This window comes from Gossypium hirsutum, chromosome D07 (assembly GCF_007990345.1).
Source record: "Gossypium hirsutum isolate 1008001.06 chromosome D07, Gossypium_hirsutum_v2.1, whole genome shotgun sequence".
In the NCBI taxonomy this organism is placed as follows: domain Eukaryota; kingdom Viridiplantae; phylum Streptophyta; class Magnoliopsida; order Malvales; family Malvaceae; genus Gossypium; species Gossypium hirsutum.
The window spans coordinates 6,197,322-6,207,159 of NC_053443.1; the positions used below are offsets into that span (position 1 = coordinate 6,197,322).

The window sequence follows — 9,838 nt, forward strand, 5'->3', positions numbered from 1 at the left end:
AGGGAGTGAAATATCATGTCCTAACTCATTAGGTATGATATTTTCTCTTTCCAAAATGAGAGGGTCTTAACAAATAACTTGTTTTATATAAGTTTTTTTAAAATAAAGGACCGTATTTCAAATCTATTCAAAATTTTCGATTTTCGACATTAAGACTTTAACTAATCAACTAGGTATCAATTCTGGGCGTATCGAGGGTGCTAATCCTTCCTCGTGCGTAACCGACTCCCGAACCTGTTTTTTCTAAATTTCGTGGACCAAAATTGTTGTTTTAATAAAATCAAATTGTTTACTAAAAACAACCACTTTTCAAGGTGACCCGATCACACCTTATCAAAAAGGATTAGTGGCGACTCCCATTTTCGTTTTCATTTTCAAAATCCAAGTCGACCCCGTTTTATCAAAAAAATGGTGTCAACAACAATTAATTCGTTTTTTGTTCCATTGTTGAAGCAAATCCAAACTTTTTTTTTTAAGTTGTTAGACTTAAAATTAGGTTGAATGAATGAAGTGGATATGTTTTGTTTTCAAGGAATTGAATTGACTATTTTCAAATTTTGGATCATTTTGTTTCTTTTTCTTCTTCAATATTCTATTCAGTCAAATGCAAGGACATCATCGCAAAGACACAAAGTGGTAGCATTTTTATTGCTCTTATTTATCAACAAGATCCATTGTTTGATATCGGCTCTCGTGACTGATAATGTAAGTTCATTCGTGGCTTTGTTTGAACTCCCAGGTCCTTAAGTCGTTCAACTTATATACTCTTTGGATTCGGCTAAATTTATTAAGGCACCGATTGTGGAAGTTAATTCAATTTATTTAAATCAATCCTAGCCACTGTTTTCAAAACGGACTGGTCAGTCAAATTGGTTGATCGATAATCAATTAGGGTATCAGTTTAGGATAAGGGGTTGAATCGATTGATCCATAAACCAATACAAACTAACATTTGAACTGATTTCTCTATTTTTAATAATTTATTTAATTGAATCGAACAAAACTAATTAGATCGATAACCAATTATCTAATTGGTTAAATCACCAATTCAATTCTAAAAACCTTAGCTCTAACTTTAGATAGTAGTAGAGCCAAGGGGGTTGGCATGTACCCCACCATATTATCTTCAGAATCAAGAGGGAGGTATATAGATATCTTGCAACGTAAAATTAACTATATTCTATTATTGTTATTATTCCGATTATAAAATTGAAAATTCAATTCCCTCCTTTTGCGAAAATTGGAAAACCTCACAATATTCCCGTAAAAGGGAGGAATTTCAGTTAAAAATAATTCCCACGTGGCAAAGTCTCATTGGTTTCCCTTCCTACCTTTCTCATTCTTATAATCATCGTCCAATTCGTTTTTCTTTCTTTTTTCCGCCCGGTGCAGTTTCCGGGAGAAATCCAATTTTCCCGACCGACGACGATTTTCCTTTCTTTTAATTCTAAACACTTCCCGCGCTTTTTTTGAACCCGAGAGTCCTCATTTTTTTTTCTATTTTTTCTTCCTGAATCTTTTGATTTTGCCGCTTCACCTCATCTCATTTTCGTTTAATCAATAAATCAACCTGAAATTTTAAAGGTTCGATTGGAATTGAAAATCAAATAAGCTTCTCATTCTGGTTAGTTTTTAATGTAATTTAATTAGTATGTTTTTTTTTAATTCCCGTTTTTTCACATGAGAAAAGTTGGAAATTCAATGCGTGTAAAAGGTTTGAAGATGACAAGTTACAGCGGTTCGCCGAGGCGGAATATTTCAAGGTCAAGCTTTTCATCAGCGAGGAGAAAAGCATTGGAGAATGGACGTTCCGATTCTGTACGGAAACTCTTACCATCTCCTCGTCCTACGTAAGTTTTTCATTTCATTTCGTTTTTTTTTTTCACAATTTTTAAGAAATACTGTTTTGATTTGAATTTCTAATAATTTTGGATGAAGAAGCGTTAAAGTTATAATGAATGATTGAATTTTAATTTTAATGGATTGATAGTTTCAGACGGTAATATTTTGTGAAAATTCATGTTCTGAAATGTATACATTCTGTGAAATTAGTGATGAAAAATGTTTAAATATGCTAATCATTGTAATATTTCATCTTGAAAAAGTAAAAAATAGCAATGAATTTTTTTGTTTCAACTTGCTTGTGGAAAGGGGACTTGCTGGAGAGCGTACTGTGAAGAAGTTGAGGCTCTCAAAGGCCTTAACGGTACCAGAAAGTACCACCATTTATGAGGCCTGCCGGAGGATGGCTGCTCGTAAGGTTGATGCTTTATTGCTTACTGATTCTAATGCATTGCTTTGCGGGATTCTCACGGACAAGGTATGGCTTAAATCCTTCCAGACTATAACAAATTCCCTTTATTTCAATCTCAAAACAAGTGGAGATAACTACATGAACTAGTTTCTTTACTCTGATATGATATCTTCCACCTTGCTCTCTCAGGCATTTATTGCTGATTGTATTTTTTCATTCCTGCAGAATGTCAGTTGCTCTTAATAGGAAACACCATTTTAAGTATGACAAAAACCGTATTTTTCTTCTATATCTTGCTGTGGAGCACTCAGATGTGCAAGTGGTTTTTGGTTGCAACCACCCTTTATGTATATAATTACTTTTTCTTACCCTCTAATATTGTTTTGATATCTTCTAAACAGGAAATTTAGACACTTGCCTGTTGTACAGAATGGGAGTCATTGCTTTGCTTGATATAGCTAGTGTCTGTATGATGCTATTGCTCGAATGGAAAGGGCAGCTGAAAAGGGAAAAGCTATTGCTGCTGCTGTTGAAGGTGTAGAAAAGAACTGGGGAACATCTTTCTCTGGTTGGTAGATAGTTTTATCTTTTATCTTCAATAGTTGTCTTTTTGTGCCTTTTCTGCTTATTGTTGGTCCTTGTATTAATCGTTTTTGTTTTATAGTTTAGCTATCAGCTGACCATTTTAACATTTCTAAGTCTATGCTGCCTTTTGAGGTGATATGCAGGTCAGAATACATTCATTGAGACACTTCGAGAGCAAATGTTCAGGCCCTCACTGTCAACAATAATTGCAGACAATCCAAAGTAGGTAATACTTTTCTTTTTTCTTTTTAATGTAGATTTATTTGTCCTTTATGGTATTTTTGAGTAACTTCGCTTAATATGATGCCTTTCTGTCAGGATTGTAATAGTTTCACCAGATGACACAGTTTTAACGACTACAAAAAGATGCAAGAATGTCGTATAAACTCTGCAGTTGTGCTTGTTGAAAATAAACCCCGGGGATTCTAACTGAGTCTTTTGAATCAAATTGCAATTCAACAATTTTCCATGTGTAGTTGAGGGAGTGAAGGAAGAGCATTGTCACTTCAGCTTTTATTATTTTACTTGTTACAATCTCCATTGATGTATACTCTGACTTATTATTCTGAATTTCTGACAGATCAAAGGATATATTAATGCGGGTAATAGCACAAAATCTGCCTCCAGAGACCACTTCAGTGGAACAGGTTTTGCCTCTTGGATTCTCCCCCCCCTTTTTATGTCAGCAAAGTTTTGTTCTTAAGCTTAACCTTATATACCAGTAGCAGTTTATCATATTTGACCTCTATGATAAGCACATTCTTGAGTTCTAGTCATTTTGCTGTTGATTGATGTATAGGTTATGACTCCTAACCCAGAATGTGCAACACTCGACACACCAATGTTTCTGCTTTGCATACCATGCATGATGGCAACTTTTTACACCTACCTGTGCTAGATAGAGGTGATATGAGTTGCTACCTTGCAAGAATATAGTTTTCTATGTGCATCATACCGGTCCTCAATAAGTTTCTGTGGTTAGATGCAGATGGAGAACTAGTTTCTATGTTGATGTGATCGAAGTTACTCATGCCGCTGTTGCTACAGTAAGTCAAGTGAGTATCAGTCTAAGGTTAAGTGTTCTTAAAGTAAATAATCTTGTAGTGTACAAACAATCTATCTCTTTATACTATATCTAAAAGGATGAATTCCAAAACTGCAAATAGTGAAAGGCATATCTTTGGAAAATTTTAAATTAATCTTTTTGATTAATTTATGATTTCTTATAAATTAAAATCTTGACTAATTTTTATTTATGTTGCTATTAAATAAAATATTGAACTCCTTGATTAATACAGTATATTTTTGTTGCTTGATAGTTTTCTTTTTAAATCAAATATTGACTAATTTTTGTGTATCTATTTGCGTATTTACCTTAAATTCTTTTATTAAAAGGAAATGTTCCTGATAAACAAGAATGAAGAATAGCAAAACAATAACGAAATGTAATAGAAATCCATCTTTTTTACTTGCATAAATAAAGCTTCCTTGCGCTTTAAATGTTAAGTAATTGTAGATTATGATTTTCAAATTCATTATTTTCTTAGATATAAGTATATAACATTATGTTGTAAGTAATACACGTGCAACACAGTTTGGAGAAAACTTGTTACTCCCAAGCACGTAACAAACTTGTTTTTGTGAATTCTAAGATTATTATTTTCTTTTCCTATTTCGTTAGGGAATCAATATGTTTTTCTTATGATCTTATAAATTTCTACAATCACTAGGTTGGGAAAATTTTGGAGTCAATAATGAGGCTGCCTCAACAATGGTGCAGAAATTTGGGATTCTGCAATGGCCTTAGCTCCCATTGAAGATGAGGATGAGACAAGAAGGTTTTTTATGTTGATGTTGCTCTGTTTATATAGTTGTGCTTTGTTCCATTACTGTTTTACTAACTTATTGACAGCAATGTTTCAGTTATAGTTCATTGAAGTTAGCTTCTGAAGCAGCAGAGACAGAGAGATCACTTCCCTATCCTTCATCCAATTTCCATTTACATTTGGTTCAAAATACAAGATAGAATGGCCGAATGCATAGATTTACATCTGGTATGTTACTATTTCTACTCATAAGCTAGGCACCTCCATGAATATATGGTCTTTTCTTTTGCATGAGTTCTTATGCAAGTGTTGCTTGTCTTTTCACCCGTCAAATATGCAACCTAAACAAAACATTTCTTGGCAAGTTAATTTGTTAATGACACTAACTTCATGAAATAATTGATCGTTCGTTTTTCTTTTTTTCAAGTTATGGTTTTTGTCTCTGTACAAATATTAACTTGTAAATTTAGTTCTTTATACTTTAATTTGGCATAATTTGATTATCCTACTATTATTAATGTTTTGTCTTTTTTCCAAACCACTAACACTCTTAAAAGATTCCATTATTCGGTTATGAAGTTTTCTTTAAAAATCCAAATCATGAGATTGAGTTAGAATTTTTTAAATGACAATTAGTAAAAAGTAAATATTTTGATAACCATAATTTCACATTTTAAATGGATAAGGAATTTTTGGTTTTTTTTTTTACTTATGCATCAGTCAACTAATGAAATTTTTAATGGGGTTAGTGATTTGGATTAAAGCATAATATTAATAATAGTGGGAGGGCTGAATTATGTCAAATTAAAATTCAGGAACCTAAATCCTCAAGTTGAGTGTAGTATATTAAATCCTCAAGTTGAGTGTAGTATACCATGCATTTATACCTATTATTTTGTCTACAAATTGCATTTAATAGGCTTTTTGCTCATTATTGTTGGATACAGATACACGTAGTTTGACGGATCTAATAACTGCAGTCCTTCAGAGGTTAGGGGATGACAGAGATAGAGATAGTGTGCCTCAAATCCTGGTATAACTTTAGAATTATTATTAGTTTTTTTTATGATTACATGGGTTTCAAATATGTTCTCCCTGAAATTTATACTAATTGGTGGGTTTATTATGCAGTATGAAGATGAAGACCATGACAAAGTTGTATTGGCATCGGACAATGATCTTCAAGTGGCCGTGGAGCATGCAAAATCAGTTGGTTTGAAGTATGATTGAACTCTGATTATCTATATGTATACCTGATAGAACATTTAACAGTGGAATTTACTTTAGAAATGGCTAGCGTTATATGACTCTTAATTATAGGGGAAATGATATGAACCTCGAACATTTGTCATGAAACCCGATAACAATAATTGGAAATCAATCCTTGGATCGTCCAAAAATAGGTTTGAAAGATTTCGGATTATTGATCCTTTCCTTATAGCCAAGAGATTGAAATTCACAAGGTTTCCCCATTGGAATTGCAGGAGTTCACCTAAGATGAAGATGAGAAACTTCTATTTTTAATTTAGTATTCAAATTTGATTCATTCTTATTTAAAATAAAACTAGGGTTTCTTCTCAAAAGCCTTTAAGCGTAACTTAATAATAACGTAAGTCCAATTAAATGTTTAATTGAAAAAAACAAGATAACTGAAATGTCGATTGTGGGAGTGGAGATCTTATTTTGCTCCACTGATCAATTACAATGTTGGTGCTGCTAGAGCAAAGACTGATCCGCTAGAGTGTGCTTGAATAACGCAAAGAACAAAATTAGCATACTCAACGAAGATAATTCAATCCTAGTTTCTCAACCAAGGTAGTACTGGCAATATTGATACAACTACCACCATCAATTATCATATAATATCATATCTTTGAAATGACACCGAGTATGAAGGAGATTATTGTGCTGCTCCCCTTTGTCTTTTTTCTTCGCTTAGAGACTCAAAGCTCGCTCAACCATCAATTGTCTCCAACAACAGCACACTCAACGTCCTTTCCTTCTCTGGACAAGGGTGCAGAGTCACTTCCACTATCCTCATTGGTTTCAATTTTCTCATCATTCCTCAAGATCATTCCCTTTTTATTCAGACATTGGGATGCTATATGTCTTGTTCCCAAGCACCGAAAACATGTAAAATATTGAAGTCAATTAGTTTTGAAAGAATCGGTACCTTGATTGTTATTGTTGATATTGCCTCTGCCTTGATCTGTATTTCCTTTGGGCCTTGAAGTAGGCTTGTCATCATCAGATTTACCCCAACTTGGTGCCATCTTGAACCAGAACTGTGGCTTCAAGTTTAGTGGTTTGGTCCCTTTTGAGTTGCCTCTCCACCTTCATTGTCATATCATCATATCTTCGAGTTCGACATAATGCTGCAACTCCACAATGTTACCTATCTCTTGGTTTAACCCACATGAGAATCAAGTCATGGTTGCCTCATGTCCTTCTCTACATTAGCCCGTATGAAGGCTACCTCCATCTCCTTATGGTACTCCTCCATTGACTTAGAACCCTGTCGGAGCATGCTTGAATAACACAAAATCAAGAAGGACTTTGCTGGGGCGAAAATACTAGTTTGGTGGAGCATGCCTATGTAATGTAAAAATCAGAAAAGATCACGCTGGAGCGAAACATTGATTCAGTGGTACAAGTTCTGAAAGTATCTAACACGAGATTCTTCAATTGGAGCGATATAATCTTTCCTTTGAAGCATGACCACTTCTTGGATTTTCCTAATTTGTGATTGCGTGATTGATCTAGTTGGCACGTGAAATTTTTGAAGATATTTGCTTATTGCCTGGTCACAAGTTGGTTCATATCATGTAAGCCTCAAAGTTCAAACATATAACCCTCTAGTGTAAAAAAACTTGATAAGTTTCAAAACAATAGTAGTTTTCCGATAGAAATCCATGTTGAATACAGGTCAAGCTGCAACCGATATTGGTGGCATCAGGCATTAGTGTATTTGGATATTTTCACATTTTAGTTTTTTCTGTTTTTTCTTTTTCTTCTTCTTATTTGGATTGGGAAAAAATATGATAATTTACTTCATGAATTATTATAAACCAAATTGTTGGATTCATGGGTTACTTGATCTTTCGTTTATAGGGCAAAGCCAATAGTAGAACTTGTCAGGACCCGCCAACTGATTAGGTACTCTGATCTTCTTGGGTCATGTAACCGTGTATTCTGCCATAAGCCGATATTGTCTCATTTGGGCACCCACTTGTCCTAAAAAGTTTTGTCACCCGAAGGTGTGCCTCTCTAAGTTCTCAAACTCAAGCCCTGCCCATATAGGATTTCACTTTGTAACAATGGTAACAAAGCCTTGAAGGATCTATGGGGTGCCCAGAGGGAACAACGCCGGCTTATATATTCACGATCCAAAGAATGAGAGTACTTTAACGGTTGATGGGTCGTGACAAGAACCCTTACATTACAATGTTTGAAATTCAGTACTATTTGGTACAATATTGACTATCTCACAAAGACTGATTTTCAGTGAATTTCCGTTTACTGAACCTATCTTTTACAGATTCGATCCAATACATGAAAATCTGCAGCTTAGCATGTCTAGAAGCACAGGAAACTGTTCTTTTGCTGCTATTATTATATATAGGTGAATGTACCTAAGAGGTCCCTTTATTGTAGGGACTTGATCAAATTAGTCTATTACTAAATAGATCAATTTAGTCCTTATACTATTAAAATGAATCAAATAAAGCTAAATTGGAATAGAGTTTACATTTATTGTTTAAAAAATATCATTTATTGTTTAACGGAGTTAACATTTTAAAAGTTTTTATGATTTTGCAAATGAAATTTTTTGTTTAGAATTGAACTGCAATTGAGAAAAATAATTGTCAAGACATTTCTATGCAGTAATGTTAACTCTGTTAGAATTTGGATTTGTTTGATTCTTTTAATAATACAGGGACTAAATTGATCCAGTCCCTATAAAACAGGGACTTTCCAGGTACTTTAACCATTATATATCACATATTGTTTTGAACTTAAACCTGATATGATAGTAATAAAAAACTTCATTGGTTTTTTTATAGTTCGATTAAGTTTAGAAGACATCTTATCAATGCTTTGTGCAGGGTTTAAGATTACATTTAGATTATTCGGGAACGAAAGATCATCGTCGAAGGGGCTCGGGTTCAGGATGCATGGATTATGCGAACTCCGATGCATGGAATACGGCATGCAACACCGTTGCCGCAGGGGCAGCCGTTGTTGCTGGGCTGAGCTTATTAGCATACTTGAGGAAAGCCGGTAATTAGCATTCTTAAAAAACTTCCAATATATATATATGAAGAACAATGCAATGAATTTCTTTAGGATTGAATGCCCAAATTCCTTTTATGTTTGATTTTATTTTCCTTAATTTTTGGGGGTCTATACAAATTAAGATATCAATTTATTTTTAGCGGGGGGGAATGCTTGTTGCTTAGTTTACAAGGTTGAGCTGTGTGGCTGTCTCCCCCCTTTAATGAAGGGTGAAATTACAATGTATAAAATATAATTTATATATGATAGCAGTCGTTTGTTTCAGATTTCAATGTTTGGATTCCCTCTATTATAAAGGTGACACAGATCAAATACCGGTTGGATTAAAAATTGATAAGGGTAATGATCTAAAATAAGAGATTAGATTGGTTGGCTTGTAAACCGATTGAATTGATTTTTTCTGTTACTTTTAAAATATATTTTTATATTTTTTAATAATTTATTCAATTAAATCAGATAAATTAATTGAACCGAAAATCAGACTTTAGGAAAGAAACAATTTCGAAGTGTGGGTTCATTTTCACCTTCACAATGCCAACAACAAACACAAATTTGTGAACCAAGCAATATTTACGAGTTGGTTTTGCTTTGGTAGTCCAATGAGAGTGCATAACGGGCTGTTTATGGGTTACGTAAGGCTTATTAGAGAATCACCTACGGCTGTTTTGTATATAGGATTGTTTAGAATATTTGTAAATTGATAAGGGTATAACAGTAATTTTATCAGTAAATTGAATTTAAGTTGTGTGTATATATATATTTAAAATTTGATTCATATATTAAACTCAACTCGATTAACAAGAGAATTTAATTAGTGTAAAATTGATGTGCTAGAAATTTAATAAAAATGTTAAAAATTGAGATGAAATTAAGGTAT

The 9,838-nt window shown here is 33.5% G+C and overlaps 1 long non-coding RNA gene and 1 pseudogene across 2 annotated transcripts; both read left to right on the forward strand.

Moving 5' to 3' along the window:
• Positions 1-1,465: 1,465 nt before the first annotated feature.
• LOC121219311 (CBS domain-containing protein CBSCBSPB1-like) lies at positions 1,466-5,960 on the forward strand (annotated as a pseudogene).
• Positions 5,961-7,866: 1,906 nt separating this feature from the next.
• On the forward strand, positions 7,867-9,225 carry LOC121219312 (uncharacterized). 2 transcript variants are annotated; one of them, XR_005915975.1, is made up of 2 exons: positions 7,867-8,287; positions 8,772-9,225. It is a non-coding gene; the product is annotated as an uncharacterized lncRNA (long non-coding RNA). The 2 variants fall into 2 exon arrangements; XR_005915976.1 differs by lacking the exon at positions 7,867-8,287 and adding an exon at positions 8,592-8,644.
• Positions 9,226-9,838: the final 613 nt, after the last annotated feature.